This window comes from Lissotriton vulgaris, chromosome 1_1 (genome assembly GCF_964263255.1).
Source record: "Lissotriton vulgaris chromosome 1_1, aLisVul1.2, whole genome shotgun sequence".
NCBI classification, from domain to species: domain Eukaryota; kingdom Metazoa; phylum Chordata; class Amphibia; order Caudata; family Salamandridae; genus Lissotriton; species Lissotriton vulgaris.
The window spans coordinates 1442722350-1442747516 of NC_141685.1; positions in this window are offsets into that span (position 1 = coordinate 1442722350).

Sequence of the window (25167 nt, forward strand, 5' to 3'; positions counted from 1 at the left end):
TGCCGTGGTAGCCCCAGTTAGAGCAATTGTGTTTCTAAGTGCTATAACTGCATTTAATCTTTGAGAATTCGTACTTTGATTTATATATGTTGGATTTTTGCCATTTGGGTCTTTTGTTAATCAGAAAAATATTGGCTATTTCTCTAAACTGGTGCGGAGTAGTTTTGTGGAGTTTTCACAGTGTTACTGTGTGTATGTACAAATAAGTTTACACATTTCCTCTGAGGATAAGCCTGAATGCTCTTACCAAGCTACCAAGGAGGTGAGCACAGGTTATTCTGAGGTCTTCGTCGTCCCTGACTACAATGAGGGTCCCCACTTGGCCATTGTGCAAACCACTGCCAATCAGAGACCGAATTTCTAACAATGTTTAATTATCACTAATGTGCATAATCTTTTCTTACTGTAAGGGTATTGTTGAGGTCCTTTTCAAAATGTCTATGCAAAACTGCAGTAACAAGAACGCAGAGTCTATTGAGCTGGTCAGAACAGAAACTTCTCACCAATATAGTTCTAGTCTTAGTTATTCCATTTTGTCAGTGTTGGTTCTGTTCATGATTCAGATGCATGAAGTTTATCACCATTTCTTATAAGAGTCACATTAACACGTGATTGAGAAAAATATGTACTGATTTGTTGAATGTTTTTCTACTATTATAATTATTATTATGATTGTTGTTGCTATTGTTGGGATTTGAATTGTTCCAATCATCTGAGGCAAGGTGTTTCACTTTGTTTCCAATTATTCTACCAATTATGATCAATTACTCATTTAATTATTGCCCTTTCTGACAAATGCTTGTTTCTTAAATATAAGTTGTGAGAATTGTTCATCCGATGGCCAGTCTTTGCTTTGGAAAAATGCCTAACGCAGATATGTCTTGACAGTATTTTGAATGAAAATACACTTAGCGCAGGTAGAATGCAATTTACTGAGCTACGATCGATTGAAAAGTTACTGCACCCATAAGTTGACAGCGGATTGTGCTGACTTGCAGGAACCTATCAACCATAGGTACTGATTAGTGGATGACTCATGAAAGACATGCCAGAAATATTATGGATTGTCTAGATGTAATGCACTGATTGTTACCTTTAATTTCACCAGGGCAGAGTGAAGTTTTCATCCTGGGCTTGTACTCCAGAAAACACTGAAAAAGCACAATAAATAACTTCAATCACTGTGTACTCCAATATACGTTGTATTCAGCTTCTATGTTTGCTTTAGAATAATGCATTTTGATGTATAATGCCCAGACTACTTTTAGCACACCCAAAAAACTTAAGTCATTTCAAATTAAGTGCCATATCTATCAATATTTCACACTACACAGCAAAACACCTTGATTAGCTACGTGAAAGGGGAGGGTAGGAGTGTGCCATATCTACCAAGATATGGTGCATTCCTGCTCCCTGCTTGCGCTGGCACACTGAGTGCTGCCTAGCACCAACGCAGGTATCCTTGCACCAAGGCAATATTGTTTTTGTGCAGGAAGGGACACCTTCTTGCAAAAAAAACAATACTTTGATGCTTTTTCCACTTTCTATGTGCACGGCAGAATGCAGCACATGTAAAAAGAGGAAAACGCGAGGAGAAATAAACATAAACTTCCTCATTACGCCTCCCCTGGGAATGCTTCAGAATCCATAGCTGGATATGAGGGAATACCCACAGTCCACCCATGGAATGATTTCCTGGGGCAAAGTAATGCAAAGCATTACTCCAGATTTACCAAGTGGCCTTGCATGGCTTAGTAAATTACATCTAGGTCTTGTGTTGCCCTTGTGTTACATTGCATGGAAGAAGGCTGACCAGCTACTGATGGTGCAGGTAAGAGCATTGGGATGGGGTGGTGAGGGGAGTCAACAGATGATGGCGAGGGAAAATTAAATTTAAAAAACCACTTACCTTGCGCTCGCCACATCTCCGACGCAGTGAGCCCAAGGTGTTTTTCATGTTTTTTTCTTTTCTTTTCCCTTGTTGTAGTCTGACGATCCCCACCCTACCGCTCTTCACTGCACCGGCTGTCCCTGAGGCTGATGCAAAACTTTAATAAGCATGGCCCTAAATGTAGTATTTTTTGTCATTTAGAATTAAACTTGGGATTTTAAAAATACAGATTACCTACCCTCTTATATTAGAATAATATCCTGAATTAAGTGATATTCATTATAATTAATATTTTCTGAGCACAACGTTTTTGAAATATTCAAGATTTCTGCCCCCTGAATGATCTGCTATGTGTGAGGCAGGATCAATCCAGTTTGCCACGTGCACTGTGAAAATACCCAATACGGATGTTTCAATTCAAACAACACCAAGGCGTTCTTAGCCAAAGACGAAAGATGTTTTGCGTTGCACATGTTTATGTAATATTTATTCATTTTGAAGTTTTATATAGCTCTGACTTGACCCGGAGGTATCAGAGCACTTTACATAAGAAGTTACACAAGTTACATATGCATAGATGCAGATTACATTGAACAGAAAAAAACATCTGAAGTGCAGTGGAGCACGGTGTAAATATTGGAAAAAGTAACAATAGAGTAGGGGGGAACAGAATAGGGCAGAAACAATCGTTAGTTTAAATTAAATTCAAGATTCCGCAGAACGGCACCAAACTAGAGGAGGCACCTGGCGCGGTCCAACCCACCGGGCCAGTAACAGATGCAGTCCTTATTTAAGTCCAGTGTAAAAAAAACGCAGATGTGATGAAGACTACGGCATCGTAGCACAGGGGGTAGGCAATCGATCCGCTAGCCGAGACTAGCAGATCGCCGAGGAGGCCAGCCGATGAGGAGAAAATGGCTGCATTGCACCAACGAATCCACTGAAGGGACACAGCTGAGAAGCGGTGGGGGGGCAAGATGGAAGTCACAGCAGTCCATCCCTGGGAGCAGATCAGGATGCCGAAGCCCAAATTTGAATGGAAGACACAAGGCGCAAAAGGTAATCGCCCAAAATGATTCAGACCAAAGAGAACCACAACACCAGTGTAGCAAAAAAGGCCACTTTTATTTATAAGATCAGGCAAATATATTTAAATATCCGTAACTTATATCACATGTTTATTATATTTTCCGAAACCGTACAAATTTGAATATAATACCAAAACCATATAATTTCCATTTCAAACTTATTTCTTTGTAACTGTTTTTCCCCAAAACCTTAAATGCATTTCATTTTATTAACTCTCCCCATATTTCAAAAGATTTCAACATTCTTTCTTTTTCCTATTCTTTCTCCCCATCCTGATCCTTCCCCCCACCCTCTCCCATGAAGGACGATTAATGTCCGCTCTAGACATTGACCTCCCCTTCTTCCTCCACTCAGGAAAAACCACAGATTTTTCCTGACCCCACCCCCTTGTCGATGGAAAACATTAATTTCATTTTTTCTGTGGTGAGTGATCTTCAACTCCTGGGGATACCCACAAATCTACATTCAATTCATTAGATAACATATCCCGAATTTCAAGAATATAGTAAGCCATTCCCAATTGAGTCAAATGTACACCATCCTCTCTGAACAGATGGCCTTCTCTGCCAGTGGTGTTGTCATGCGCTTGGGACAAGATACCCATACTTACATAAAAAATCTTCATGGCTCTATTCAGTTTCTTTCGTGCTTTCTCAATGGCAGTTTGATTCCGAGCATTTCTCCATTGTTTTCTGAAAACAAATTCTGTCCATACCAACCTTGTCCACAACCAATTATTTTTAATCACTGCTAAATCCAACTGCATTTTTCTTATTAAACCTAAACTAGACAAGGAAACTAAATCATTTTCTCCTAAGCGGAGTATCAACATTTCTGGGCCACCTCTGTCATAACGAATTCGTGTGAGCAATGGAAACAAACTTTCCCATCTCTTGCCCCCTTTACCGCACCAGTAAAGTTCGTGCCCATCACTGGGTATGCCCAGGTTTTCCGTATATCTGGTGTTTGGCATAAATCACAGCCCACTTCCCGAAAGAATGACCTATGATCCATATTTGCTTTTTGTTAGGACATAAACCTCGAATATCACCTAGATAAAAGAAAATAGCATCAGAAAAACAAATTGATAACCATAATAAACGCTGCCTATTGCAGTTTTTTTTTCTTTTTTTAAATTTCTTTACATATCTCGCACAACAAGTTGAGCGCCATCTACCAATTCTTTTGATTGTTCCCCAACCCAAACCCAATCTCACTGCTTCTGACGATGCTCCTGTTCTAAAAGAATGCGTTGCAAACTGTAACGGGTCCTCTCCAAACAATAGCAAAACCCTCCTCAAAACAGCCAGTAACTGGTGACTTGTTAACTTCATTTTTGACTTGTGGACAAAAATTGGACCTTCTGAAAACTCTGTTGAAAACCTGAAAACCTTCCATTCCCCCACTGGACAACACACCAAACAGTTAATGGCATTCAGATGAATCCACAATCCATGCCCCAACTGATCAGCTTTGGATTTCTTCAACCATATTCGTAGTCTGTCCCTTCTGTTTTTTGAGTGTTTAATTTTAGATGATTGATTGTTAACCATTGCATTGTCATTTCTAAGGCCTCATTCATTAACTTGAGATCTTTAGGTATATGTGTGTGTCGTCCACATACATGTGAAAGGAAATTTTGGAGTTTCGAAGAATTTCTGTGAGCGGTTCGATATATAAGTTGAACAGTGAAGGAGATAATGTGGATCCTTGTGGTACTCCAATCGTTTTCGGACTTGAAGATGAAAGAGATTGATTGACCATGAATCTTTGGTTTCTATCCTGAAGGAAGGATTCAAACCATTTCAGGACTGTACCTGATAATCCCATCCTGTTCTGGAGCCTGTTCAGTATTTTTGCATTATTCACCATGTCGAATGCTGCAGACAGGTCCAGCAGGATGAGTAGACATGATCTATTATGATCTAAGGCTTGAAGAGCGTCATCGACTATATGTAAAATAGCCGTTTCAGGACTATGTCCTGTTCTGAAGCCTGACTGACATTCATCTAATAAAGAGAAATTATCTATGTGCTGGCTAAGTTGATTCTGCACACATTTCTCTATTAGTTTGGCGAGTATCGGGATGTTGGTTATCGGGCAAAAATTATTTGGGTCTGCCGGGTCCGCCGTCGGTTTTTTGATAATGGGGGCTACTTGACCGGTTTTTAGGCATCCTGTGAGTATCCCTTCTTAGAGAGAGGCGTTAATAATTTTTGTCCATAAGGGAATCACGGCCTGGCTGATTTCTTTAATGCATTTCGATGGGAGTGGATCACAATAGTGGTTATTAGGTCTGATCTTTTGTAGCGATTTGGCAACGTTGTTCTGGTCTAATAATTCGAAAGAGTCCCAATGGGCCTGGTCTTTTGCCCCAATCTCCTCAATTAAGGCACTGGTAACATACGTTGTAGGATTTTGGATTTCTAAGTTATCCGCTGCAATTTTGAGCTCACTTTCCAACCTGTTGGCTTTGTCTGTGAAAAAGGAAGAGAATACTTCGCAATTTAGTTGTGTTTTTGTGATTTCTTGCATCATTTTGGCTGCCTTGTTGGATTGTTGTTTTAAGATTTTGAATAGTTCACAAGATCTGTTTTTGGAGGAATCCAATTCCGACCTGATAAATTCCATTTTAGAGTTGAGGATCTTTTTGTTATATTCTTTCCTGTTGTCTCTCAGAGATTTCAATACGGGAGAAGAAGGGTTCTGTCTCTATTTTCTTTCCGCCATTCTCAGTTTTCATCTTTCTTCATTTAGTGTCTCATTGAACCAAGGGTTTTTAATCTTCTCTGTAACTTTTTTCTGTTTAAGAGGCATTGTGGAGTTAACTATATCCGTTATTGAGGTATAGTAGTGAGCCGTTAGCTCATTTACGTCCTGTAAGTTCTTTGGTGGTTGTAGGTCCTTTACACAGCTTTCTACTAAGCGTTCAATGTTCGAATCTTTCGTGTCCCTCGTCCATTTTTTAATTCTTATCGGTTGTGGGTGTTTGTTCTTTTTCCAAGTGGGAATCATGAATGTTATGACATGGTGGTCTGACCAGTCGCATGGCTCTATAGTTAGATTTGAAATGTTCTTGTTCTTTGCAATTATCCAGTCCAAGTAGCTCCTTTCGTGTGAGTTGGCTGAGTACATTCTTGCGAAAGATTGAGCTCCGCTAGGAAATCTTTGAATGCCTTTATTTGTTTGTCCTTGTTGTTGTTTCAGTGTAGATTAAAGTCCCCTAGGAATATGTTGTTTACGTCTGCGTTCTGATTTGCCGTCATGATCTCCATTAATTGTTCTAGGAACGACATATTATAACCAGGTGGGTGTAGTTCGCAAAGTTGGTTGTTGTTCGCTCTTAGATTGAGACCTAAGTATTCGCATTCTTTGATCGGATCAGAATGTATTTGTGATTTCTGTATCCGAGCGATGTATGCAGGGTATGCCACCTCCTGTCTTTTCTCTTCTATCCAGTCTCAAGATGTTGTATAGAGGGGGGACTAGTAGGTCCAAAAATGGAGTTGAGGAGTCTGATAGCCATGTTTCAGTGAGGATTGTCACGTCAATTTCTTGGCTAATGATGAGGTCGGCTATGTCTGATGCATGTTTAGCTGCGGACCTTCAGTTGATCAGAAGGCATTTCAACGCTATTTCTATGCCATTTGTAGTCAAAGTTTGTGTTTCTGAGATTATCTGAACTTGTTGTATGTTATTAAGGTTGGATTTCCTATCATTCAGTCTAGACGTTCTATTGACATTGATCCGGACCGTTTTGATTTCCTCTCCTTTACTGCGATCGGATAACTCGTAATCCCGGAGTAGAGTGGATGATGACCAGCCGCCTGAAACTGAACTCAGACAAGACGGAAGTTCTAATCCTGGGATCCTCACCCTCCGCCTGGGACGACTCCTGGTGGCCCCCTGCCCTGGACAGTGCACCCAAACCGACAGACCACGCACGCATCCTGGGCTTCATCCTGGACTCCTCCCTCTCCATGACCAGACAAGTCAACGCCGTCTCCTCGTCCTGCATCAAAATCCTGCGCATGCTACGTAAGATCTTCCGGTGGATCCCCACCGAGACAAGGAAGACGGTCACCCAGGCCCTTGTCACCAGCCGACTGGACTACGGCAACGCCCTCTACGCTGGAACCACCGTTAAGCTCCAGAAGAGACTTCAGCGGATCCAGAACGCCTCAGCAAGACTCATCCTCAACATCCCCCGACACAGCCACATCTCCGGACGCCTGAGAGACCTGCACTGGCTCCCGGTCAACAAGAGAATCACCTTCCATCTCCTCACCCACGCACACAAAGCCCTACACAACCAAGGCCCAAGATACCCCAACAGCCACCTCAACTTCCACACTCCTACCCGCCAGCTTCGATCGACCAGCCACGCCCTCGCCGCCGTCCCCCGCATCCGAAGAGCCACAGCAGGAGGAAGGTCCTTCTTCTACCTGGCCGTCAAGACTTGGAACTCCCTCCCGATCCACCTCCGTCTGACCCAAGACCATCTCTCCTACAGGAAGCAGCTCAAGACCTGGCTGTTCAAACAGTAGCGGACCCCCCCTCCCCAAGCGCCTTGAGACCCTCCGGGTGAGTAGCGCGCTTTATAAATGTTTTTGATTGATTGATTGAGTAAGGATAAGGTTTCTTCATCCGTTAATTCTATAGGTTTCCTAACGGGTCTAGTATGCCTGTTTGATAATGGCATCGCCGTCTCATTCCTTTTTCTTTGGGAGTAGTGTAATATCTCTATGATGTGCTCTATTTTTTTGTGGGTGTTTTCAGTGTTTTAATGGATTTTTTCTATCTCTTGCAGAGATCTTAGTATGCCATGTGACATGTTGTTCATTTTTGTTTGCAGATGTTCAACTTCTCTCATATTCTGATGAGATGTGTTGGTTATGTTCCCTCATTTGTTGTGTGATTTACCATTACTGATTGGGTGAGTTAGCTTTTTTGTAGTACGATATGTTCTTTGTAAAGTTCTTATCGTAGGGGTAGTTTGAGGTATAGCTGTGTTGATGTTTTCTGACTCTGGACTTATTCAAGTTTCAGAGGGGGGCCTAGTCGATGAGGATGCTCCTTGGATGGGTTGGGATGTTGTAACTTCCTTCTGATCTTCTATGCAGTTATTCCGATGTTGCATAGCTATTCCCGTTATCTCTGCTTCAGTTCTTGGCGATGTGCTTCTTAAACGGCTTAAGTCTGTTACTTGCGTAGACTGTTGTGTATTCTGCGATTCTCTGGTTATTATATTATCTGTGGATGTGGTGTTGCTGGTGTTCGGCATACCTTCATGTAGATGTATGCGTTGTTCCGATCTTGTGTTCTCCGTGAAACATTTTAGAGTAGGGAATATGTTGTCAAATTTTTCTAATTCGTTATTAGAAGCCTGTATAAGCACTATACCATTCTTGTATATAGTTATGTTGAGGTCCGCTCTGCATCTTGGCGTTGACTTTGTCGTGATTTTTGTGCCATAAGGAATATTGGTAATGGATACTACTTTTAGTAAATTAGTAATGGCACAGCGCCATTTAGCCGTTCTTCTTGTAAAGAAAATCATGTCATTCAATTTAGTGCCTCTGACTGTGATGGACGTGGGATCAGATATCAGCGTGTCTGGGTTTCTCCTCAATAAGTTATGCTTGAATTTTTTTGCTGCATTTTCAGAAATTTTGGTAGGATACCTTATGACGTAGGAATTCATGCTTACTGGTTCTAAGCAGTTGTCTGCCATGGTAGTGTATTAGTCGCGTGTGATATAGATATGTTGTTGTATTTATAATGACCGTGTTGAAAGATCCCGTATTTTTTTTTGGCCATAATTACGTTTTATTTAGGAATACCCTCTGTTTAATTTGTGTAGACAGAATGGTGATCGAGATTCTTCCTTTTTGTCAGTGTTTTAATGCCAATAATATTCTAAATATTTACAAAGGGATTTCCAGAGATATTTCAAGAGACATTTCAAGATGGCCGCCTTTGCTGCGATTTGGGTACTTTTCTCTATCTCTCTAGCTGCGTAGTCCTCTTTCTCTTCTTGTGGAGTAGTCCTCTTTCTCTTTCTACTCAGTGTTATTTATAGGACTCTCAGGGTCACATGATTGCTTGATTGCTTGATTGGAAGTCCTTCTCGGCCGCCATTTTAAAGTCAGGTAAGCCGGGTCTAGCTTTCACTGTTTTATCCTTCCCAATTGTGTAGACAAAAAAATAAGAATTATATGTGCAGGCCGTTATTCTGGTTTCCGCCCTCACCAATGATACGGGGGTATCTCTTCTCCCTTCAGGACTGTGCTGTGCAACTTATATCTGGGAGCGCCGCCGCCGTTGTCAGCTCCGTTTGCTCAGCTAGCTCGTCCTCCACCCAATCCTCAGACCTGAGGGCGATATCACCGCTAGTCTCAACTCCGCTGGAGACACCGATCGTCATGCTGCAGCCGCTGTGAGCGCAGATACGTTCCTGTGCCCGTTCGCTCCCGGGTCAGCCAGCTCTTCTCCACCACTTCCCTGTTTTAAAGGACTATGTGTTCGCTAGGCGCCTAACCCGCCGCACTCTACTGGACTCGCCGAGATCGCCTGGGGTCTTCGATCATTAAAGTGATCCAGAGACCGGCCCCCATTCTTGGTGACTGCTCTGGAGTTCCTCTCGGTCACTCTGCGGGGAGTCGGCCGGCCACCTCTCATTTTCTGCCAGGCGTCTCAATGTCTTTTCATTGGTATCTGCGAGTCTGCGAGTCCTCGGTTTTCTACCAAGCCTCTTGCCTCTTCTGGAATCGCTCCTCTTCACCTTCTATCCGGTCATTTCCCCACTAGGAGTGGACACCCTGGGTGCATGTCATCAATTCTGGTAGGTCATCTTCTTTTCCTTTCAATCCTTCACCGCTTCATGCGGGGTTAGGGGGGTGGGGGGTTGGTGGCAGGGTTATTTCAGGGATTAAAATAGTTTTTTTAGATATCCCGAACCCCCAGTTTTCAGATGGTTTATTGAAAGACTGTACAAGAATTCTTTAATTTGCTCAGATGTAAATTTAACCCCATTGTCTATTACTAGTGTCTGTTGTATACCGTCATTCTGGAAAACATAATGTAAAAATTCAATGGCAGTACTGGTGTTGATATTGTCCACAATCTTAATTGCCACTCACTTTGCCTGATAATCAACTAGCGTAAATATGAACCTTCCTCCTCGACCCCTACAATTTATCAGGCCTATGATGTCTAAATATAATACAACACATTTTAGGTAGGGTCAGAGGCAAAGGTTTAAAGACCCAACGGGATAATACGCCCCACATTGACTATACAAACAACAATATAATGGGCGGTATACTTAATTACGTGCCCCTGTAAATTTAATTACGTAGGGATGACTACTCGTAAAGTCAAGCTCAGAATCATGGAGCACATGGGCACCGTGAGGTGCAAAAAACAAGCTACACAACTCACAACTCAATTTTTGGGAACTGAACCATCGACCAGATAAGTTTGTCTGGACAGTTCTAGAACAACCCTACATCCCTGAGCATGTGACTGATATATCTAAATTTCTCTTGCTCAGGGAACAAAAATGGGTTTTCCGACTCAAGAGCGATAAAATAGGTCTGAATGATTCCATCCCCATGACCATGTTATAAGGCATCATGTGAAAATTGGCTGACATTATCAATGCATGACATCCAATATGTTTACACCTATGCAGACTTCATCACTATGCCTATTGTTCTTTGTCAGATAGATTATAATGGGGTGCTAGATAGATCACACCACCCAGATCGCTATTCTATGGGGATGTGTTTGGTAGAGAGTGACAACCACCACTAGGTTTACAAAAGTTTTTTTATTGGATAACCCTTGGCCAAAAAGTAGATAACATTAGTGGCCGATAACTCAGGTATTGCCATATATATTGCAAGTCTAGTATAGTAAACAACACACTATGATTTACATATACTATATATATATATATATATATATATATATATATATATATATATATATATATATATATATATATATATATATATATATATATATACATATATATATATATATATATATATTCACTGAAAAAACCATAGGTTATAGAACATATATAGTTAGGGATTAGCATTTACAAAACCTTATTTTACTCACACAAAACCATTGAAATTCGCATATATAGTTAGTTGCACTAACTATATATCGCGCACCCGCAATCCACTGCTGATGATGTCACATATTACATCATTCATGACATGGTCAGTGGCATCACTGATGACATCACTGTTGACAACTCAAATGACATCACTGACAACATCACTGATGACATCATTCATGTGATAATACGATCAACCTCTTCAGACTCTAATATAACCTTAGATACACTCAGTGTAAACAGACACTCACAGATTGTCACTCATCCATGGAGTTACTCATACACCTAGTCAGTCATGCAAAGAATCAATCACACCTCCATTTCCTTAACTATACAGTTATACACACCTTACTTATTCAAACATATTCTAACACATTTTTACTCTCTTATACAATCACTGATACAAGTTTTCAATGATCCATGCAGCCACTCACACATTCACTGGCTCTTATACACAGTAATTTATATATGTCAACTCTCACATGTACTGTGTTTTACATATGTACTTACTTTGACGTGTAGCACTGAGATATCCATTCACTCACCAATACACTCATGCACACAGTCAACCACCCATACAGCTGTTTCCACATGCAGTTTTGAACCCATACATCTAGTGAGTCAACTGTTCACACATCTATGCACAGAGTCACACACCTCCCAGCCACCCACACACAAACACTCACTCTCCCATACAACTACTTGGGCAACCAATCAATAACCCATATAGTTACTCATATAGGTACTGATCAACACATGCAGCACTTTACAGAACAACAGATATAATGATGCACAAATTAAGACAGTTTAATCACTAACCCATGCACTCAGTGAGACACATTTAATCACTCTCTCATGCAGTCAGTCATGCACCTACTAAATCCTTCATCCAGACACTTATACATCCACTCATTCTTCAATATGTAAGACATATTTTAACTTTACAGAAAAATACAGTCACTGGATGATGTCATCAGTGATGTCATCAGTGATGTCACTGACCATGTCATGAATGATGTAATATGTGACATCATCAGCAGTGGATTGCGGGTGCGCGATATATATTTAGTGCAACTAACTATATATGCGAATTTCAATGGTTTTGTGTGAGTAAAATAAGGTTTTGTAAATGCTAATCCCTAACTATATATGGTCTATAACCTATGGTTTTTTCAGTGAATTTTCAAGGTTTTGTAAATGCTAATTCCTAACTATATATGATCTATAACCTATGGTTTTTTCAGTGAATGTCAATGGTTTTTTAATAGCAAATATCAAAAGCTGTAAAATGTATTCTTCTTTTAAAGGAAAAATATTTGTATATGTTTTTAATATAATTTTTTTATGTATATATTTTTTTTTATATATTTTTTTTGTTTCGCTACCGGTCCGCGCACCGGGTAGCTTCCCGTTAGCTCAATTTGGTGCCGCGACCCAGTCCCCGAACCGGTAAACGTTCCGTTAGCGCAACTACCGCGTAAGAAAACAACATCGTGACGCGTCGCGTAAGCGCGACGTATCGCGTTACCGCGTAATGCGTCTTATGACGCGCCGCGTTAGCACACCCGGAAGCGTTCTGGAACGCAAACCGAGGCGCGAAGGGCAGCGCCCCGGAAGCGCTACGGGTGCGTAGCAGGACGCGTAACGTAAGCGTAACAGGTCATGTGACTTGAAAATAACACTTTTTATTGGTTCATTTCACTTTTGGTTTCCTAATGATGTAAGGCTAGGTCATGTGACCTAAAAATAACACTTTTCATTGGTTTAGAACATTTTTTTTTCCAAATGATGAAAGCCCCCACCTTTTTTTCTCACTCTGACTTTCAACTTTGTGAGAGGAAGACCTATTTTGATTATTGAAAGATGGCTTCAATAGTAGCTGCAGCTGGTGGACCCCCACCACCACCACCACCACCTAGGAAAGAAGGACCACCTCCCCAGTTCATTCCCAACCCTGCGGAAGAGGAGGAAGAAGAGGAACAGGATGTACATAACAGAATATTTTTGCCTGAACAGCCCCGGAAATCACAACGCAAGGACAATTTCATTTGGCAGTTTTTTACATTTCCTCAAGGCCAAAAAAAGGTGAATGTCCATCATGTTACATGCCTGATCTGTAAAGAAATTCTGTCTCGAGGCACAGATAAAAAGCATAGCTTTGGGAACTATACAATGTATCGCCACATGCAAAGGTGGCATCCAATAAATTACAGTGTGGCTGAAGTGCGTAACCAACGTGAAAACCCACCTACTCCTGTGGCCACCACCTCAACACAAGAAAGCCTTTCGGGACCAGAGGCGAGGTAGACGGTCCCCACTATCCAAACCAATTTTGCACACATCAAGCTGGTGTGCATTTATTGTGGGGGATTGCTTTGTTACAGTGAAATGAGTGTAAACTTAATGAACAGAGCATTTGAAAATCACAAGTGCTCAAAACGCCCCAAAAAGTGATTTTTTTTTTGCTCCTGTTGAGCCGTTTCTAATGCATGTTTTTCCTTCTTTCCCCTCAAAAAACTTTTTTTTTAAATTGTTCAAAAAATACAAAAAAAATGAAAAATGTTCAGAAAAATAATAAAAAAAATATAAAACAACAAAAACAAAAAAAAGTTCTTTTCAGAACTACCTCCCATTTATAAAAAATTGCTAAAATGTTTAGTACTCTTGCATTCTCTTTTTTTTTGATTCGCTTCCTGGTTCGCGCCCCGGTACGCGAACCAGAAGCGCACCAAAAAAAAAGAAAAAAAATAGTGTATATAAGGGACAGAGAGAATAATGTTAAAAGAAAGACAGCTAGAGGGAGTAACACAGAAATACTGTATAATAGATAATTATACAAAGAAAAGTTGTAAGAGGGAAAAATTGAGAAAAAGAAAATATAAAAGGAAGTGAAAGAAAAAAAGAGTGTAGAAGAATAATAAAGAAGAGTTATTTGGAGAATGTGAATGAATCTTCAAATTAAAAAAAAAGAGAGTAAAGGATGTGGAATAAGAAGTAGGGATAGAACCGGACTAAAACAACAACCCTGAGGGAAGGTTTTAAAAATAGAGAGTGAAAGTAAATAGGATTAAAACAAGGTGTATCATAGTGAATAAGATAAAAACATGTGGAATGACAGAGAGAAAAAACAGAAAGAAGAAAAGAAGAAGTGATAGAAAAAGAATAATTGAAACAGCAAAAAAATAAAAATAAGATACTGTGCATGAACTACAGAGAGAAAGCATAAAGAACAACTTGTAAAAGAGTGAAGAGACAGTGACAGTTTGTGTTAGAGAAACGGACTGAGTGAAAAGGAGTGAAAAACTGTGAGAACAGAGGGACTGAGAAAAGGAGTGGAAGGAGTAGAATAAGTAAGTAATAGAAAAGGAATGAGGGAAGTAGCAAAGGCAGGAAACTGAGGGTTAAAGAAATGAAGCAGTCGAACTAATAAAAGTTAAATGTGATAAAGATGTAACGGAAAGAGTACTAAACACTTACCTTATAATTGTTGTTAACTTAGGCACTTGTTATTTTTATAGTTTCAATCTGTGAAAGAAAGAACAAAAATTTTAAAATTGATAGAAGGTAGTAAAAGAGGAGTGAGCATGAGACAAGATGAGTACATATTAAAAATCACAATTCAAAGTACAGAATTAATTATACATATTAAATGGTTTATTTTTGCTGTTCTCAGAATATACCAAATTTCACTAAAAACAGTGAGTTGAAGGTATTCATCATATAACAGCGGGGGAAAAAAACACAATCAAAATGATTGTGTTTAAAAAACCCATATAATATAACCAATCAGAAATCAGAACTCCTCAAAAGTAACTTACTTTCCATGACGTCAAAGGATGTCCTATGAACAGCTTATACTCTGTTGTGCTGTTAATATTTTCTGCCCGCCACTTTCTGAAAGAAAAGCTCCATCGTTTTAACAAAAATGTGACATTCAAAACAATTTAAAACAGCACACTAAATTATATCAACACCTAGAATCATTATAGTCCAGTTACCTACCCTAAATTCTCACTTCTGATAACATGTCAAAAGACAACATTGCTTCATAGTCAAATGTTAATCATTGCCGAAAGACCAGCCTTTTTTACATTTCAAACAAGCTGTTTTATATCCTGATGTTGTCAAAGGACGATCATGTCATATAATAGCTGCAGTTACAAATGTTCTTCCTGAAATCGATGACTGTGTAGCCACAACATTTTTAATTAGACTTGACAACTTACTTTCATCCGGTTTATATAGTTGAAATTGTAAAATGACATTTCACCCATAAGTTTCTATAAATAATGTGGACAGCATTGCAGACTTACATTTCCTCTACTCCTTGTTTTGATCTGCTGCTTGAATTAGCTTATTAAAACAAACCGTTTTCGCTCTGTACTACAGTTATCCACAAGGCCATATAGTGTAGGAGCCATTAGAACCTCTTGAAATTCCTCAGAGCAAATCTCGAGATTCCTTCCCTAAAATCTTGGTTGTAAGAACACCAGGTAAGAATTTTTAAGTTGAAAAGGCAATCTTTTTTTGAAAGTTAAAACAGAATCATTGCAGAATGACCAGCCGTTTCCAGACGTCTTTTTTTTTTTTTTACTTTTTTTTTATTGAAGTCTTGGATGCACCACAACACTGAAATATACTAACATATGCCGAATGAGTTCGGAACCAGACGTATTCGATGGAGAATATAAATACAAATACATTCCGTAACATTCCCAATATTCGTTAAACAAAACATTCGTTAAACAAAATACGATTCCCAGATTTTCTCAAATTTCCGAACCACCCCAATTCTTTGAGCATAACTTTGTTCAAATTTTCTAACTCTCTCCATTTTATGGCGCCATTCTTGTACCGTAGGGCAATAGTGTGAACGCCAGTTCTGAAGTAATAATGATCTAGCCACAGCCATAGCTATATACAATAGTTTGACTAGTTGCCCAGTTAACATCAGCTCTAAATCAAAGCCAAACAAAATCAATTTAACATTCTGTGAAATCATAATTTTCTGTTGATTTTGAAGAAATGCAAAGATATCCTCCCAAAAGATTGCTATTTTGGGACAGAAAGCAATAACATGAGACCAATTGGCAGGATTATAATTCAAACACCGGAAGCAGTTAGATGAGCTATTGGGATACATTTTAGATACAATCGCTGGGGTATAATACAGGAGCCACTTACTAAAAAACAGCATTCGGCGCCAATTAGCGCCTCTTAGTACAGAGAAGTTCAGTCTATTAATTTTCTGCCACGCAGTAGAAGTTAATGCTAAATTTTCCTGCCCTTGCCATTTATGAACTGCTTTAAGATAAAGATCCGGGGCCTTATTCTGTGTTAAAGAGCGTTTCCACTCCCCTGGTTTCTTCTCATGTATAGAAATAAACAGTTCACTAAATAGCTGGACAGGAGGAGAAAGAAGTGTAGGATCCAGTTGACGCAATACACTGTAAATCAGTTTATATGAGCCCAACATTAAAAAGTTGCCTTGGACCAGAGGAGCCATATCTGAAAGGGTAATCCAGGCTCCGTCTTTCATAAATTTTTTTAACATTGTAAACCCTGTCCTATGCCAATTTTCTACTATTTCCAAACTTATATCCGTCCCTAAAAAAGAAAATGCGCTATATAAAGAGGAAGTTAGATTAAGAAAAGGGAGGGAATATCTTTTAAGCATTGCAGAACGCTTCTTAAAAAACCAGTTTAAGACCTTGTAACGAACCAGTTTGGGTGATTTAAATATTTGAAGAGGAGAGGGAATCTGGGTCTCTCGGCTAATTAAATTTAAAAAAAAGTTGATAAAGAGTTTCTGGTTACTGTCTTTAAATCTCGCTAGGAATTGGGCTAAATACGCATTGTAATAATCTTTCAGATTTGGAAGAGCAAGCCCTCCTTGCTCCTTATCCTCATATAATGTATTTAAAGCTATTTGTGGGGTCTTTTTGGCCCAAATAAAAGATGAGAACAAAGATTCTCTTTTAGCGAAAAACGATCCGGGTAAAAAGCAGGAAATGGTTGCAAACAGAAAATTAAATAAAGGAAGAACTGACATTTTAATTAGTGCTACCCGTCCTAAAATAGATAATGGTAGAGGGTTCCATCTTTCCAACATTGAACGTACTCTATGAAGAAGGGGCACAAAATTTAGCCTGTAAAGGTCTGAGACAGAAGAAGAGAAAAGAACCCCTAAATATCTTTTCGGTTTATTATTAATACAAAGTCTTATATCAGGATGGAGTTCAGGATCGGAACCACCACAAACCAGGATTTCAGTATTTTTTTTATTGATACGATATCCGCCAAAAGCTTCAAACTCTTCAAATATTTGCAGAGCATAAGTTTGGCATTGCAATTCAGGTTTAATTAACAAAATTATATCGTCTGCGTATAATTTAATTTTAGGCATCGAGAAAATAGGGGGAAGAATATAAGCAGATTTCCTAATTGCAGTTGCTAAGGGTTCAATAAAAAATGCAGATAAAACGGGAGAGAGCGGGCATCCTTGTCTGGTACCGCGTTTAACCGGCACCAGGCCCACTGACTCTGCATTAATAATAATATTGGCTTGAGCCTTTGAGTAAAGGTTCTGAATCAGATTTATAATAGCTACTGGAATCCCAAAGTGATCTAAAATAATAAAAAGTGTTTCCCAAACCACCAAATCAAAAGCTTTCTCAGCGTCAAATAGTAAAACTAACGCAGGAACCCGTCGTGTTTCAAAATAATCTAAAGCCTCAATTAAAAAGTGAGTGTTAGATAATAATTGTCGGCCGGCAATAAAGCCGTTTTGATCTGTATGAATCAAATCTGAAGAAAAGGAATTGAAATGAATAGATAATAATTTAGTGATGATTTTATAATCTGTGTTCAATAACGTAATAGGTCTATATGAATTTGGATCATTAGGCGGCTTGCCCTTTTTTAGAAAGCTAACTACAGTTCCTTCCCCGGAATGAATCAGGGACCGTCATGATATATAATTGCTGCAGTTAGAAAAGTCCTTCCTGATATTGACAACTGCGAAGCCACAAAATTTTGAATTAAAGTTGTCAATTTTGTTCCATCAGGCCTACATCGTTGGAACATTAAAATGACATACTGGCCATATCTTCGTATAAATAATGTGGACAGCATTGCAGACTTACATTGGCTACACTCCATGTTTTAATTGGCTGCTTTTACTAGCTTATTAAAGAATACTGATTTACTGTCTGGCAAAGTCAAATATATAAATCTTTCTGAGTCTACACTAGTAGTACTTGATAACGTACAATTATCGCAGTCATGCTGCCATTGATAAGAAAGGCCAAACAGATGATCTACATCTACACCTTCATCTTGCAATACATTAAGCATATACATTAAAAACTCCTGACAATCTTGCTGAATATTTTCAGAGAATCGTGTTTGACCTGAACATTTGTCTAACAGATTTCGAATTTCAGACACACTTTCTACTCTTGTTCTATCAGCGCTACATTTCTCTAACACAGAATACAAAAAACAGCAAAAACTTTGATCCGAATTGATCACAATCTGTTCTTTTAAAGTTTCTAGAGAAAAGACAACATTAACCACTACATTAGCATAGCAGTTGACACCAGAACTATTTTCAAATTGAAAACCAACAACATCTTCAACAGAATTCATTCTCTTTCTGCTTACATTTTTGGGTTCATCGACTTTTGGTCTTTTTGCTACAACCTCCCTACTATTGGTGACATTTCTTTGTTTCCGGCCTACCACACGTTTCTCAAACAAAGGATATTGAGGAAAATATGGCGCATACTCTCTTTTTAACCTATTGTATTCCTTAACACAATCTAGATCCGCACAAATGTTTGTGACATCACACTCAATCAAGTACAAACCCGATAAAGTTCTGACTCATGACAATGCTACATAAGCCATACCCTATTTGAACACAGAACTGCCAATATTCACCAAAGCACTGTCTACACTTAAACCTTGTGATTTATGGATTGTTACAGCATATGCCAAGCAAACAGGAAATTGCTTATGGCGAACATATAAGGCTTTTACAAGCAAAAACCTAGCTGTGCAACGCCCAATTAGCTCTACTTCCTCAATGCCATCAAATTTAATTTTTAAAAATTCAATTCCATCTCTATTTCTGTATTTCTCAAAATCAACAACATTACCCATTGATCCATTTACCAGACCTCTTTCAACATGTAAATTCCTTCTCAAAATGATACGGCAATTTAAGCACACATTCAGAGTCTTTTCAAAACCAGCAGTTTTAGATATAGTCTTCTCTAATGAATCCAATTTAGATTTCAAATTCTCAGACAAAATAATTGTTGCTCCCATATGTTCTATTCTGTCAATAGCTTCCAGTTTCACAATCTCTTGGTTTTCTAAATTCAACATTTTGTTGTTGAAGATGGAACATTCTGCAAGAGTTGGCATCAAACATATTCCAGATTTCTTCTCAGTAATTTTCTGAAAAATATTCTCTGGCAGAACGTCTTCTTCTGGATACAAATTTGACAGTAATCGTGCATGTAAAGCTTCTTTCCCACGCTCGGTCACTTTTCCGATTCTAACATCTTGTAGAATATTCTTGTAATCTTCATCCTTCGCCTGACGCATATTTTGATGCAGGTCAGCATAATTGAAGTTTAACCATATGTTAACGTTGCCAATGCTCCCTAGGCACTTCCTGGTATCTTCATGTGTAAGCAGTTTAAACACTGGTTGTCCTTTCACTGGTGTCAGCTGCAGAAGATCACCGAAAACAATGATGTGTTTGCCACCAAATAACACATCATACTCTGTTTTAAGAACTTCCTGCATTCTCAAATGCACAAAGGCAAGCATGACATTGGAAACCATGCTTACTTCGTCAATGATAAGTTTCATCTTCTTCAGGACTCTAGATACTTCACAACAAGCATCTCCCGATAACTTGTGGTATTGTAATTTGTTATCATGCTCCACTGGCAGCATCAGTAGCCGATGCAAAGTAATACCTTTAATGTTATGTGCTGTCAGTCCAGTTGGAGCGGTGACAACACAAGACAGCGATGACTCAGTCCTTTTCTGCAGATAACATGAAATTGCTTTAATGAGGAAACTTTTTCCAGTTCCTGCTTCTCCACTCATGTACAGTCGGACAGGCTTCAATGACGTACATGAGCACTCTTTCTTCTCATGACTTAATCCATGATCAATTTGGCTGGTAACTTCATCATATATTTTCCTCTGCTCAACGTTGAGTTGTCTTTCCAAATCTTCTAAGTTAACCGCATCCTCCTGAGCATGTGCCATGGCTCTTTCCACTTCAATCATTGCAGTGGCAGCTTCATTTTCGATAATTGGTCCTCCTTGTGGATACTGACTCAATGAAACAGAACTCTGACTGTTATGAGAACTGTCTCTAGCAATCTCGGCTGCAATTGTTGCTTCCTGCTCGATTTCTGCATTCAACATTTCTAGATATTTTGGAAAAACAGGACATTCTATGAACTCCTTGGCTGCATTGAAAGAGTCTTCATAACAGAGAAAATCTCCAAGCAGTTCCTCTTCTGCACGCCAAGGCTTGAAAAGTTGCAAAAGAGCTAAATAGAAAAACTCTTTTCTTTCTGGAGATTCGCAATCCAATTTTCGATGATTTACCAATAGACATTTTCTTTGCTTGACCAGAAATCCCTCACTTCCAATTACAGCATACACTCCTTTATCAATATCTTCTTTGATGTTCCTCTTGAAAATGTAATTTTGTAGAACCTCATACAGACAGACATTCTCCAGGTGACTGCTTCTATTTGGATAATATGTATCCAACATGTTGGTCTTCAAAATATCTGTACTGGTTGGCTCCTTCTCGGCCAAATACTCAATTTCCCGTACAGGTTTCAGAACTCAATTACACGTTGCAGCAAGACCAAGACTTGACCAAATGATACTCCTAGATTTGGCATAGAGACTTGCTGAAGATAACCGGTCAGAACATTCGTAAGCTCTGATTTCTCGATGCGACAACATCTTCAGACTGAAACTGTACAACTTCTTACTGAGGCTCTTTTCATGGGAAATGTCCTCCCACATATCCTTGAGTTCTGTCTTTTCTTTTTTTGTGATGTAAGACGTCACATACCGAGCCACAGCCATACAGTTGTCAGCCACAAACTCCATATCCATGTTAGCATTCCACATGGACAAAATCACTGGGTTGTAGTCGTTGAAGTTCTTGGACTCTTCGTTTCTTTTCAATATGTATGCATTTTTGGGTGATTTCCTCGTCACATTATGTCGCAGCGAAGACATCAAATTGTTCACTCTTCCTTTAGATATCACCGATCGTGGAAATCCAAAACAACATTTTGTATAGTACTTGTTCTTGTTTCTGAATTTACGACAACAGTACTTTCCACAACGATAGCTTTGAAACCGTAAAACTTGTTTTCTTAGACTTTTGTCTTCCTTTGTCTTTGGAACAGCACATGTAGAATACTGTTCTATGAAAGTCATCTGGATCTATTCCAAATTTGGGTGCATCTTTGATCCATAGCAGCATATGTATATGAGGAGCACCTCTTGCTTGATACTCCTTTCTCCAGAAGAAATCCAACACCTCTCCAAGAGGTGGATTTTTCTTGTTCGTGATGAAAGACATCATAGCTTCAAATCGATGATTGAAGTACCTGCATACATTCACTGGATCCAAAGAGCACAGTTCTCCGGGTGTCTTGAATTCAATATTGTCAATGTTTCCATTTGCCTCTCATAGAAATTCAAGTAAGTCTTCCCAGCCATACTCCGCACAGCTGAGAGTGAGGAACCATGTGGGAGTTCCTAAGTTCCTCAGCATACATTTTAAGTCACCATGACGATGGTACCAATAATCATTAGTACCACGCTGACATGCCAACAGATTAATCAGATGAGAATCCAAAATACTGTCTTGCACATTCACTTTATCCATAAAGTCCCTTGCTGAGATATTTCGCAGTTGTACACCACTTTTCAGGGTGTGGTTCACTGCATAAAACAGTCCAGACAGATCACTTTCAAACAGTAGATGAAACAAATAGGGAATGCATTGACGAAACCTAGGATCTTCTGCATACAATCGTAAAGTCCGGTATTTAGAAGCAGGAATTTGATCAGGTCGCTCATCATATCGTCCTCCTCGACCTGTGGGAAATAACTGTGGAAAACACAGAGCTTCCAAACTTTCCTCCCAAACACTAATGGGACTCCCTTTGGCTTGTTTCATTTGAGACAACTCAATAGCATTCCCCATGACTTCCTTGGAATGCAAAGGATGAACACTATAATGTTCATATATTTCTTCATTTTTAGAGGCTTCTACTTTCTCAATTTGTCCAGCACACAATTCGCTGTCTTCTTCTTCACTTACTTCCTCTTCTGCAACACATACATTCTTGTAGTACTCATTGTTTTTTATCAAATACAATGTTGCCTTTTTGACTTTCCTAACATCCACTAAATCATGCCAGATTTTCTTACTCTTTGTCAGAACCCCATTAACTAGGATAACCAGAGGTTCCTCTTCCACTTTCTCTACTCCAATTGTATTAATGTTTTTCTTCAAATCTAAAGGCAAATAAACAACTCTTCCCTTTAATCCTCTCTGTAAATCTGATGGAAGCAATTTCCCTGTCTTTGGCTCCATTCATACAATAGCCTGAAAGGGATGCACACTTTGAATCAAAATAGATTCATAAGTATTTAAATCCTTCAATTCAGAAGGAATGTTAACCAATTGCAGATTATTATGAACCGCTCTAGCAGGCATCCGGTTTTGGTTTAATTTGTTAAAACAATAAGTACACATACGTTGGTCCGATCCCAAATCAAAACAATTTTCTACCATCAAGTATGTGGCAAAATCCTTCCATTCACTATTGTTTTCCATTTCACTTTTTGCATATAAATCCACTAACTTAGTCTGATTCTTATAATAAGTCTGTCGACAACACACACAAGTGAAATTAGGCCTCTCACTTGATTTCACCTGAAAGATGGAAATTTCCTTGTGAAACTTATCTATATTAGAAATCTGTACACTCTCCTCCACATTACCTTCTTCTACTGGGTCAATTTAAACATTGTTCTCTTTACTAGCAAAGTAACAGAACTCAATTTCTTCACAAATATTCTTCACATGTAGTTCTGAACCATGCAAAAGAGCACTGCTCAATTGTTTAAGCATAATTGCTGGACTCTTAGCATAATACAACATTCTCACTAATTTCCTCACTTTATTATGATGCACTGCTAGCATCCTGAAATGATGAAAAACACCCTGGCATACTCTTCTGGTAAGACAAGCCAGTGAATGCCCATGCAAACCTGTTACTTCTCTCACTCTGCAAGGATCTAATTCTTGCAACAACTTCATTTTCTGTTTTAAACTTTTCTTATTAAATGTACGAACAAAATCACAAAGCAAATTGATGGAATCCTGTCGCACACTGCAAATAGTACTACACTTCCAGGTGTACACTGGTCCCTTAGGACGTCTCCCTAAAACTTCATTACCTAACACCTCTTCTGCATCTGCAGACACAAGTTTTTCTTTTTCAACCGGACAACCATCTTTCACCTCATATGCTCGACCACTGGTGTCAACTGCATGCACCAAATCGTTGTCCTGGAAGTAACTCTCCTCATTGAAAAATGCCTCACTACTTGAACTATGCATCCATTCTCCTGAGAAAACTTCACAAAAATTACTACGATTAACTCCTCTCTTCCATCTACTATTTGATTTGAAATCATAAATTACCTTGTTTAGTTTCCTAATTCTATTGATTACCAAAATAAATAACTTTCGCTTAATTTCGAAAGCCTGATCAATGATTTTCTCTACATTTTTCTTTTTCTCATAAAATGCCACTTTCTGTTGGCCTTTCTTAATATTTTTTAACAAATTGACAATTATCCTGTTGCGGAACATTCGCCTACGAATGTCCCGGAACTGATTTTCCCTTCTACTGCCATGCACAGAGTTATCTCCTGCTCTAGCAGAAACTTTTTTGACGGGCCTTTCCTTTTCCTTTAAATTGTCTCTCTTCTTCTGCCCTAAAACATGTTCTATAGTGGTATTTTTTTGTCTGCAAATTCTTTTTAAAAATGATTTCATTTTCTTACCCGGAGCTTTTTTGGCGACTTGAAACAATTTTATAGTAGAGGACTGCTGCAAATCTTTACCAAGGTGGAGTGTAAGTCGCTTTGCTTCTTTTTGTTTCCTCTGCCTTGAGGGCATTTTTAAATTTTTCAAAAGATCTTCAGTTAAATCTGTGGAAATGTTTTAAAAAAATTGTTATTAACCACTATTACCAAACAGTAAACCAATAACAGTAGGCAAACAATTAACACACTAGTTGTCAATTCTACCTACAGTAATTTAACAACATAGACAAATTAAAAAATCTCAAATAGTAGCAATGGAATGGAATGCTGCTACATATGACCTGTGCTCTGTTATATGTTAATCTCAACTAATTTTGAGACTCTATTTCACAGTTATATTAAAATCACTTCACACAGGGTGTTTTTGAAAACTTTTATATAATTTAAATCAACATCTACAGATTGTTCCTCATCTAGAGATTGTTCCACATTTAGAGATTGTTCCTCATCTAGACATTGTTCCGCATCTAGAAATTGTTCCACATCTAGAGATTGCACCACATCAGACATTGTTGATGTTATTGTTATTGACTTAAAATTGCCAAGCACAGATGAAGGCATATTTACAAGGCCCTTGCACCAGGGGGAAGTGACTTAAAATTGCCAAGCACTCATGGGGGCGTATTTACAAGGCCCTTGCACCAGGGGGAAGTGACTTAAAATTGTCAAGCACACATGGGGGCGTATTTACAAGACCCTTGCACCGGGGGAAAGTGACTTAAAATTGCCAAGCAGACATGAGGGCGTATTTACAACGCCCTTGCACCAGGGGGAAGTGAGTTAAAATTGCCAAGCACACATGAGGGCGTATTTACAAGGCCCTTGCACCAGGACGAAGTGACTTGAAATGGCCAAGCACACATGAGGG